Source organism: Bombus affinis, chromosome 16 (genome assembly GCF_024516045.1).
Source record: "Bombus affinis isolate iyBomAffi1 chromosome 16, iyBomAffi1.2, whole genome shotgun sequence".
Lineage (NCBI taxonomy): Eukaryota > Metazoa > Arthropoda > Insecta > Hymenoptera > Apidae > Bombus > Bombus affinis.
The window spans coordinates 3684772-3696833 of NC_066359.1; the positions used below are offsets into that span (position 1 = coordinate 3684772).

At 35.9% G+C, this 12062-nt stretch overlaps 1 protein-coding gene and 1 long non-coding RNA gene across 4 annotated transcripts in view; one reads left to right on the forward strand and one right to left on the reverse strand.

Moving 5' to 3' along the window:
• The window catches only part of LOC126925919 (patched domain-containing protein 3), a 40342-nt gene that overhangs the window by 18820 nt on the left and 9460 nt on the right, over positions 1-12062 (reverse strand). The window lies entirely within an intron of this gene.
• LOC126925921 (uncharacterized) lies at positions 3799-6402 on the forward strand. 2 transcript variants are annotated; one of them, XR_007714191.1, is made up of 4 exons: positions 3799-4173; positions 4315-4412; positions 4568-5514; positions 5600-6402. It is a non-coding gene; the product is annotated as an uncharacterized LOC126925921 (long non-coding RNA). The 2 variants fall into 2 exon arrangements; XR_007714190.1 differs by lacking the exon at positions 3799-4173 and having other exon boundaries at positions 4184-4412.

Consider the following 12062-nt stretch of genomic DNA (forward strand, 5'->3'; position numbering starts at 1 on the left):
TCCGCAATTTGTTCCATTAATCGGTTTAATTTTATATTGATTAAAAAAATTCTCAATATCGAAGTCGTGAATAGAAATTTCAAGAATTTGATCAATATTTTTGTCCAATTCTATTCTTTACCATTTCTTCCTCCATCTAGATCCTCCAATTTTATGAAATTCGAAAATCTCAAGGTATTTTACAACATCAGCGTTCTGTTACATCTTTTGTAACGAGATAAAACAACGACTTACTTTAGCTACGATTTTTTAAAAATAATGTTGCGTTATTTCGCTGCTTGCCAGGGGAGGTGTATTTAAAACTTACTAAATAAATTTGTATGTATGCTCCAAGCGTTTAATCTTGCTAAAATTCGGAAAATAAACTCCGTGCCATCCCTGAACTTGCCTAATATACACAGACGAAGATTTAATAGTATTAAAATTCAGAGAATAACACAGATACCACTACCGCGTGATTTTATTTCACCGATCTAAGCGTATCTAATTATGATTCTGCTTGAACTTGCTAACTATGCAGAGTCCCATGCACAATCTAACCGGATTACGTACAATCCTAACTTAATTTATTAAACGAACTACTTGGATGCTTCTAAAGTGAATCGGATTAAATTTTGAACCGAGAAACTTGACCTGTGCGAACAGATTGTGTAACGGCGAACCAACACGTGAATCGACAGGGAGTTGGTTTTATTCGTGATTTGTTAAATTATAAAAGGACACGAGGATTGTCTGGGACAACGATTAGCCTATTCGAAGATCAATGTCTCATCATCGCGTCAACCGCAAGAGGCGGAATAAGAAAATTACGATGGAATCGTGTCACTGCGACATGGCCAAACGGTCTGTGCCAATTTCTCTTTCCAAAATTAAAAACTTTCGATTCGCTGGATTTATTCCAATAGTGGAGTAGCAATTTCAAGTTAGAAAAGCAGTCGTCATCAAAAAATTGCAAAATAATATTATGTTCGAAGTTGGTATATTTTTTCTCCACATTTTCTACAGACTAGATGATCTCAGAGCTCTTGGTTTAACCAATTCAATCGATTAACAAATGGCTTGAATATTATATTATGAAAATAAAAGAGAAGAAATAAAAATATACTAACTATACTATATACTAACTATAATTCTGAATTTATTACCAAGACTTCTTGTGTAATAAGTGATCAAAAAATAATATTCCTAGACTGATAAATTGCAAATCGTAAGTTACATAACTTCCCTCTCATAATTTCATAATTTCTTCTCAGATATAATAATTAAGTAACTTGTCAATTTTTTTATCTATTTGGGGAATTCGCCTCGCATTTTACCAAACTTATTGCCATTGTATAAGCGTATTTATTAACTTACGACTAGTAAGCTTTCATTAGTAATATTGGAGTAATTATGCAACAGGCGAAAGTACAAAAACTTGAAGACGGAAAATACGTAACATAATTGTACAACAGATTTTTACATACCGATTTATGAAGAGTGCAAGAATGCACGGAATGCACATAATATGCAAATATATAGAAAATATCCAAAGTATAGTATCTATATAAAATATCTTAACTATAGTACCAATACAAAATATCCAAAGTATAGTACCAGTACAAAATATCAAAATTATAGTAACAGTACAAAATATCAAAATTATAGTAACAGTACAAAATATCAAAATTATAGTAACAGTACAAAATATCCAAAGTATAATACCTATGTAAAATATCCAAACTGTAGCCCTATGCAAAATAGTCAAAATATACTACTTATGTAAAATATTTCTATTTTATTAGCTGTGTTGACAAAAATCTAAATTTGCACAAATGTCCACAATCTAGGAAAGACATACTACGCGTTATCAGTCTAAAGATGACGAGATAGAATCAGGCGAATCAAAGTTGCACGTGACCGAGAACGAAAGTAACGCTTATAAATAATAAAATGGAAAATGGTAGGCCACGGTATGCTTTCACGTCGACACGGTGGTTGCCCGCTAGAAGAGCCGCTTAGCACGATGCCTCTCGGTTTTCATGGCTGGATTCGACGAGTACGCGGCTCCATTTTCACGCGAGGGGAACAAAAACTGATGGAAAAATGATGGAAAAATGAGTAAACGACGCATGGGCGGTGTACACTATCGTTCAAAAGCATTCGGACAAGTCGCTTATTTTTCCCAAGGCACTAATTATCGAGAACGATTTGGTCCTTTCTAATTATCATAATTACGTATAACAATTTGCAAATGTTAAATTTGTTAAATCAATTTGCAAACGTCAATATGTAACAATAAAATTGACGTTCGTAATTGGCATACCGTATAGAACTATTTTGTTACTTGACTACCTGTTTCTCTACAGATTTTTTAATTTTTCAATTATAAGACAGATTAAGACGAGTATTCTAGACACACAGGCAAACTCTTCGTGTTGCTACAACCAGCGATATTAATTAGCAAACGTATGTATCGCGCTTCTAAATTATTGCAAATATATAAAATACACTTAAACTAAAGATCTTTAATCTGAAGTTTCGCCTCTGATCTTATCTCAGGGAACCATAAACAGTTCCATATATTGTTGAAAATAATAGTCGATATTGATTAGTATAAATAAAAAGCAATAATATCAAAAATGAACGAAAATTGTTTTTACGGACACAACCAAGTTAAGTGACTTTAAGTGTATCTGTCAGTGTTCAGATCCTAGAATAATTGGAATATGTCATCAGTCATATTCTAGAACTTTCTATAGATTTGATCAGGTGTTAGCTATTTATTGAGAATACATATGTACCTTAAGCAATGCAAATGTATTCCATGTTTCAGCAAAATATTTGATTCCAATTATGATAAGAATTTAATGAATTGATAGTGAACAATCTTCTATAATAACATTGAAAATACAGTACAAAATATCAATGCTTCCATTGAATTGCAAATACTTATACACTATCGTGTACACACTATACAACAATACAATACCTACACAATAGTGAACACACAGAAAGGTAATAAACATTGTTTCTAATGCAAGAAGAAAAGAACGAACCATAGAGAAATATTACATAACAAATGTAAATGTCTCGATTGAATTGCGCCAAATGTACAAACATTCATGCCTGGTATCGTACAACTAGGAGAATCCATAAAAAGATAATAAGCCTTGTTTCTGTTACAAGAAGTGAAGAAGTAATTGCAAAGAAACATTCTTCGTAATATTGAAAACATAATAAAATATAAACGTTCCGATTGGAGTACACTGAGTGTACGAATACTTATGCACGGCACTGTATATCTGATAGATCTGTAAGAAGGTAATAAGATTTACTTTCTTGGCAAGAAGTAAAGAATTAACGAATTAATATTAAAGTTGGATATACAACAAAAGTATCAATGCTTCGATTGGATTGCAGCAAGTATCCAGATACTTATGAATGGTAGTGTATATCTTGTATCTTGTGTGCATTGTTAGAATACATGTTGGTGTACACTATCGCGCCTGAGTATCTGAATACTTGGTGCAATCCTATCGAATCCAGAAGAAAGTAACAAGCGTTGTTTCTATAGAAAGAAATAAAGAATTAACGACAGAGAAAGATACTTCTACAATAAAATATCGGGTACGTGACAAAAATATCAGTGTTTCGATTAGAGTGCACTAAGTAAATACAAATATTTATGCACGATTATTGTACATCCTGATGATACGATAAAAGCGCGAGAAGCGTTGTCTTTAGCAGTTCATCGTTCATTTGTACAGTCTATACAAATTCACAAACTGTTACTACAATTCAAAAAATATACTTATGAGCAGTAGTGTACACTGGAGAAAAAGAAGAGAAAAACCACAAGAGAAAAAAGTAGTGGGAGTACTCGAATGTCGACGAGCATTGCGAAAAAACAACTAGTGGAAAGCAGGATTTTTGCCGCATTCCCTTGCGAAATCCATGTCTCAACGTTGTCGTCATCATTCGTACTCTGTCCCTTGACCTGCCGTAAATCATCTTCCATCATTCGTCGTCCGCATTCCCTCGTTGTTTCTTCAATCTCAACTATCCATATTCGTAACCATATTGGGTGCTACGTGCGTAATTTCCTAGACGCCTGTTGCAAGTTTCAGCAACTATGAAGCCAGTTTCCATAAGTTTCAGAAATTATTCGCAGTCCAACGTCGGCGGACTAACGTAAGTAAAAGTTGCAATTACTTAACCGTTTGATTAAGAATGCAGCTACCTTTCAATGATTCTTGATGTATGTACAACCGATTGGTCGCTACGTGATAACAAAGGCTGATTCTCAATATCTGACGAAGCATTTATCCTCAGTTACTGCAACGAGTAACTTGGATGACAAGTGCAATTAGGCTCCTGGAGTTTCACGAGCAGCCACCAGCACCGCTATGAATAACTTGTCAATTAATCGCGTAAGTACAATATTAACTTTCAAGTGGATAATGGAGAATGGAGTTCTGAGAATAATGTATGCCGTGCTTTCCGCCATGATAAATACATACAAATAAAAGCGAGTTATATTTCATATATTAGTAGCGCATTGATGTAAATTTTCCATCGATTGTAGGATTATTGACAAGTAATGGCGAGAGCGGAGAACAGGCCTCATAAGGACAAGTTTCACGAGCTGACGTTTACGTCACGCTATACCGATCCTTCTACGAAGATGGACGTAAACTCGCTTGTTAATTGACCGCGAAAGCATTAAAACGTGATTTCAGGTCAATTTCGTGCGCGTCTACTGTATACGCACGGACGAACGTTACGTGAAACGAAAGTAAGTGCGATGAGCATTACCCAATCGTCCGTAGTCGCGATTTCGTCTATCGACCAATGACGAAAGAGCGCACACGCGTGTTCGCGTAGCCCGGCTCTTTCAAAACGACTATGAGCAATATTGTCAAGTCGATCGCTGACCTTAAGCCTTAAGTGGTCAAGTTTTCATTCCAGCTGGATGTTAATGTCGTTCATTCGCCTTGCACATTATTTGAAAGTTGTTTGACACTCCTAGCAAATATTCGCAAGCTTCGATATCTTTCGGAAGTCTTCACAAATTTTTTCAAAGCTTTCAGAATTTTTTAGAATCTTTCAGAATTTTTTAGAAACTTTCAGAATTTTTTAGAAGCTTTCAGAATATTTTGGAGGCTTTCATAATATTTTGGAGGCCTTCAGAATATTTCGGAAGCCTTCAGAACATTTTGGAGGCTTTCAGAATATTTTAGAGACATTCGAAGATTAGTAGAAATTTTTCAAAGGAGCTTTCAAAGGCCATTATAAGCTTTTAAAAACTTTTGGATGCTTTCACAGTTCTTCAGAGGTTTCCAGAACTTCTTCAAAAATTTTCAGAGTCCTCGGGAGCTTCCAAACTGCTTCAGAAATTTTCAGAATTTTTCCAACGATTTCCAGATGCCTCGGTAGCTTTCAGGATCCTTCACAGGCTTTCAGAGGCCTTCGAAAGTTTCACGATCCTTCCGAAACCTTTACAGAAGCTTGTGCTATCTTTCCTGAGTCTCGGTGAGTTTCCAAAAATGGTATCGAATATTTTTCTAAGGACCTCCAATGGCATCCAATAATTAATTTATCTTCTGGTGACTTTCAGAAACCTAGGGATCTTCCTTGGTGATTTTCTAGATATCTTCGTAGGTACCTTCAGAGGGAATTCCAGAAGAAGCTTTTGAACAAATTTCAGATGCTGTTGGAAATGTTCAAAGGCCTTCACAGATATGTAGGCAGCTTTCAAAGACCTTCAGTGGCTTTCGGACAGCATGTGCACGCGCGGATCGTTTGGAAATCTGCCACACACGTGATCCCGTGCTCATCGCAAGCCAGGAATGTAAAGTAACGCTTCACGGACGCTCCGCACTGGTTTCCAACTAATTACTGCGAGAAGAAGCTTGGCTTTCGCACTTGTTGCTCCTCTCTTTCTCTTTCTCTCTCTCTTTCTCTCTCTTCATTTCTCTATTATTCCAGCAGTAACACAATAAAGAGACGATTAGGTAGAAGATGTACGACCATCAGAGTCATTGATTAGCTTATCGAATCGGAATTTCGTTATTGCGTTGCTTCGTGGCCGGAGAAAGTTCGTTTGAATGAATCTTGCAAGAAACCGATAAGGAAACGATAGATCGCAGTTTCACGGGGCACCAGCTTTGCGTAACGGAATAATTATCATTGCTTTCGTCGTTTGAAACGAAACTGTGCAAAAAACTGTGTCCTATTCGCAGGAGTCTCAACTGCAACTGTTAAACGAAACAATTGCTTTTTGTCTTAACAACACTGTTTTTCTTTTTCAATATCTCTACGCTTCGTACCCCCTGCTTTTATATTTCTACTTTTTAAGTAACGAGAAGAGAAATTCGTTATAACGTATTTTGTAAATAAAATTAGAGATTAGTCATCAAATAGCATTATTGGTTTACAGATGGCTGTAATAATTTATGTTTGATTATTAAAATTTAGGGTATTTCATTTCACTTTGTATTTTATATTCTCCGTGGTAAATAGTGTTATTGTAGAAATTATGTATTGTTGTAACGTTGATACAGTTGATAGAAGAAATTCAAAGCAGAAAGATAAAGATTAAATAAAATAAATAAATGAAATTAATGAAATAAACTAAAATAAGTATATTCTCCGTGATAAAGATTGGCTATAAAATTAAATTACGTTCAAAATTCGAAAATTAAGTAATCCAACTGCAGATTGTTATGGTCTCGACGATAGCAGTTATAATGGCACAATCGTAGCAATTGACACGTTCACGTACGCTCGAGATTATCCGTGCTAACGTCTTCAATGTGACACGTAAGTTAAAAATCCCGAGATTATGAGAAAGTATTTCATAATAATTCATATTTCGCAATGCAAACGAAGATACTGTATAAAAATGTTTTGTTAACATACAGCACAAGTAGAAAATAAAAGTTGGATGCGCAGCGAACGCGTTAAAAGTTTCAAACGATGCTTCCAGAGCCCTGAAATATTTCACGCGATCAAAAAAGATCTACCTGATTTCGGACCACGTTCTTACGAGAACCATCTAACCATAGGTCTTGATAACATATATCACGTGCCGAAAGAGAAATCTTATTTCAGCCTATTCCAATCATTCCTCTTTCCTCTATGGGTCGCATTTACAATTCCTAGAAACGAAAATAATTCAAAGACATCGATTTCTCGCGATGTTGCAACTGATGCTCAGTGTAGGGGGGAGAGACCGGTCTGAAAAGGATGGAAAGTTCTTGTGGAGCAAGTATCGGGAAACGATGTTGCATCTGTTACGAATTTCATTTTTGTTTTCGATATAAACCAGCCGAGTGACGAGATATTCTTGAAGAATTTAATAGTTCATCGACCGATGAATGAGAATATCAATGAAATTGAAAGCCTATTCGCTTTAAAGATACTCCACAGCATCTTCTGCGAGTTTTTGGAAGAGGGAAGAAACGTCAGAATATGTTCCAAAAGGCTTTAGAAGATTACAGAAAGTCGGTAAAAATGTTTGCGAGTTCCTTGAAAATCCTAAGGGCCTCTGAAAAATTCTATGATCTCTGAAAGATTCTGAAAGTCTTTGACACATTCTGAAACGTCTTTGACGTTCTATACAAGTTCAAGGAAGATTCTAAAGGTTTCTAAAAGATTCTAAGAGTCTCAGAGAATTTCTAAAAATTCTTGAGAGGCTTTTGCAGGTCTCCAAAGACTTCTGAAATCCTCCAGAAATCTCTGGAAGATTCTGAAAATCCGAAAACGTGTGAAAGTTTTTGAAGGCTTCCGAAGACCTTCGGTAAATTCAGAAAATTTCACCAAAGAGTTGGAAACAATTCTACGAATCTCTGAAAATTCTGGGAAGCTTTGGTAGCCCAAAAACTGCAAAATCTACTCGAAATCACCGCTCAATAAGATCGATAGCTAACGCGATATAACTTCGATCGCAGCAGATTTTAGAAACTAACTCGGGTAATTCGTTCGGCACTTTCTTCGTTAGAAGTGAAAATCGGAAATTTTAATTGCCCCTAACGATCCTGTTACACTATCTGCATCTGTACTGAGCATCGCAAACAACGTTTTTCCCCTCCTTTCAGGTTCCTGAACGCTCCAATCGATGATCGAACACCAAACTATCTCGATCGAGAGAAACAATTACAATTTTCCAGAGATGTTGCTCCGAGAACGAAATTACAATTGTAGACGCATGCAGATCAGCCAAAGTGGAGAGAAGTGGCTGAAATTATAGCTTTCGTTTTAATTAAACATGAGAAACCGCTTGATCCAACTTACCTACTTCGCAGCCAGCGATTATTATCGTTTCTAATCGCGCACTTTGTCTGATAAAACGGTTTCCCTGTATTCATCTACAGTGCTCAGCAAAGTCCTTCAAACTTCCCAAAGAAAAACTTTCATATATATATTGTGTATTATATAAAACATTATGTAAAACGTTTCGAAATTTCATTGGTATTACGAAGAGACACGAGTGATACGATTATGTCGATAGAATTTGAAACTAATCTGAAAATGTATATGGATGTCGCAAGGTATCTGCTGCGAGCATATTATTAATAAAAAAATTAATACGGAGCATGAGTAGCTAGCTATCTTGTAATCATTTTTTACAGAACGTTTTGACAGAACTTTTTTTATTATTATGTTATTATAGTATCAAATATGTTTCCACCGAATACCGAAGTTTATTTAACATACAATGTATACTTGAATGGGTAATTTGACTATTTAACACTAGAACTACCAGAACTAGAAATTTTATTTTAAAATTTCTACTTCATGTTATATTTTTCCCACAATGATGTAATGATTTTCGCAACGATAACTAAAAGAATAATATAATGAATTTTATTTCCTTTTTTATGTATTCTAACTGAAAATAATTTTGTATCAAGGCTACTTATACCAATAGCAGTGAAAATGATTGGTACTTGTCGAAGTGTAAAAGGATGCTGCGATCTGTTTATCGAACCCCAATTAACCAGTTTCCTCGTTTTCTACAACTTGCCACACGTTTTTAAAACTTGTACCGCGTATCATTCGATATGACGATATCAGATATCAGGAAAATTCCGGGTCGATAGCTGGATCGCTAGATGCTAACGCTAGAAATACCACAGCAGTCAGAATAACTGGTTCTACAATTTTATAAATGTGCCAACCCGCGTTCAGGAAACCCAGATGAATTAATAATAACAAAAATGTACTACATAACATGTTATTCCTTCTGTAAGAAAGTAATAACTCAATAAATATAAAAATATTCTATTATTACGAACTTTTTAAATACCAGTCATTTTCACTGGTTTTGGTAGAAATAGCTTCGTGTTCACTATCGGCAGCTCTAGTGTTAAATACCTGTGTGCTTCATTATTTCCATAATTGACAAACATAGAAATTTATAGTAAATATCGTGTCATCTATATATACATTTTTTCAGATTGGTTTTCAGCTTCAATCGGAATCATAATGACTGTGGATGTCTATGTATTTATGGAACACTTCAAGGCGCAAGAATGAACAGAATGTGCATGAAACGAGTTCTATCTTTCTATTCCTCTGGTTGCCTTTACAAAGATTATGAATTTGCATAAATATCACGATCGAGTCTGTCAATTCTTGTTAATAAAATTTCAAGATATTTCCCTTATCACGTAATATATTCGTAAAAGGTGTACACGAGTTTTCGAGTACCTTGGCGTAGCCTAAGTCATTCACAAGCGTAAAAACGTTATCCAACGTGTACAGGAAATTGAAGAAACGCGTGCTTCTTCAATTAGAGAGACACTCGAGCACAGAACCAACTATGTAGTTACACGAATGGATCGTCCTGTACAATGAAATTTCTGGTAGGAAGATAGCGGTTATTACGGTAACACGAGACAAGGAAAGTATTCCAAACTATCAAGAGCTACACGCACGGTTCTCATTATGCCATTTACATTCTTCACGCACTCAATCGCTATCTGTAGAACGTGACGATAGACACGAACGCGAAACACTGTCATTTTTTCAACACTTCTCAGGAAAATGTACGTAAAATTAATCGTGAAAAAAAATGTCAAGTGAAATTTAGTTTGAAAAATTCCTTACGGGGTGTGTAATTTAAAATCGAGCAATGACGAGTATACACGTCGAACGTAGTCAACGTTCAATGATAACGTCAATAATTGTTAATCGAACATGGTGGTATGGAAATATATTTTTCCAATTTTGTTTAAAGAACCTAAATGAAACATCTCTTAATTACAATCAGGTCATTGCTATTAGTCTACTTTGTTAATTGGAAGCATTGGACGATTAAGGTGTAATTATTGCAATACGTGACCAACGTCTAATCGTCCACAAAACTGATAATAATCAGCCCGCCAGGCCTTGAAATTTTAGTCACAGGCAACAATTCACCTGTGAACATACGTTTGATGGATGACCAAGGAAGAAGAGCCATTAATCAGGCGAAACTGTTAGCGGACAAGCGTTTCCCTGCTCGATTATCAACGACAGTCACGTTGCTCGATTCGCCGTGACGTCAAAGCAGCATGGAACTGCGATCTATAGCCGATTGCGATCGCGAAACGAGGTGTTCTCAAGCGAATGACATTAGTCGACTAATGACTACCACGGTTATTCCACTTTGCCTCAAAAAAATCCCCAATAAATGTTTCATCGATCGATCCGCTTTTTACTAATTAGAAAGGTAGAAGAAAAGTTCAGTTTTAAGAACGAAGAGGCAATAATATTCAGAGAAACGAGACCTCTTTCCCTTCAGATAGAAAATTATTATAATTTATTATAAATTTATTATTATAATTTTATAATTATAATATTATTATAATTTGTAATATTAATTATAAATTAACTGTAGATTATTGGATAAATTATCATTTTCATCATAAAAGAAATTCGTGAAAAGCTAATATTAATCGTAAGTTCATCTAAGACTTAGTACCAACTTTAGGTCAGACCCAAGAGCCTAATTCTAAGTAAGGCAATTCATCGTTAGACCTGACACTAAGTCACATTACTCATACACGTACAGACTCAAGCTGTAAGCCTAAATTACACCAAATATTAGATTTAATTGAGATAATAGACTAATACCGAGTCCATGTCAGACTTTATTTGGAGTTCCCCTCAGACAATATCCAACCCCAATTATCAGTCAATTTAAACCTATAACAGAACTTCATTCAGATTCTACACGAAGTTTAACTGAGATCCGGCACTCGTTTTAATCGCAATTTTACAGAAACGCTGGGGTTAAACGGTTCGTTTTCCAGATGTGATCCAACGCCAAGTGAAATTCACAGGCGCAGTTCAGTTGCAGCTGTTGATCAGCTAAATCCTGTTACTCGGAACTAATGCGAATGACACGTAACCCTAAACGTAACTCTGACCCACATCGTATCGATAAGGGAAGATATACGACTGGCGATCAAATCGGATCATAAAGCATAGATCGACCTCGAGAACAGGCTGGATATACGTGTGCACCGATCACAGGCTGCAAAATTATGCAGTCGCGTGCCCTTTTTTTATACGTTATCCGGTAAAGCGTTGCAAAATCTATGGGTCAATCGTGGAAAAATGAGGACAAGGCCGTGTGCGTGAATTCTACGCTCGTTAAAACAGACAATTGTGCTTCTTTGCCTCTATTAGCGACAGATTATTCCAAAGGTAATTTTCTACTGATCTTACGACCCATTGTCTGTCTTTGTCGCGTTTCTACACTCACGATAAATCATGTTTACACGAGTCTTACAGGCTCGAAAGATCGAGACAAATAACCGATAAAGCGGTTGAACGAAGCTTGTACAATAAGAGAGATAATCGTCCATTGTGAAAGGATAGATGTTAATTGGATCTAATTAGACACAATCTCCCTGTGCAAGTGTTTAGAAGCGGCCTACCAGGTTGATCGTTGCCACTGGTCTTTCTTTACCAGTTCCTCTTTCACGTTCACCAGACGCTCAGTTTAGAGCAAATATAATGTATAGCGTGTACTTAAACATGGATCGTGCAGCAGTGTGCGAAGCTGGCGTGTGCACGCGCTTGTAAAG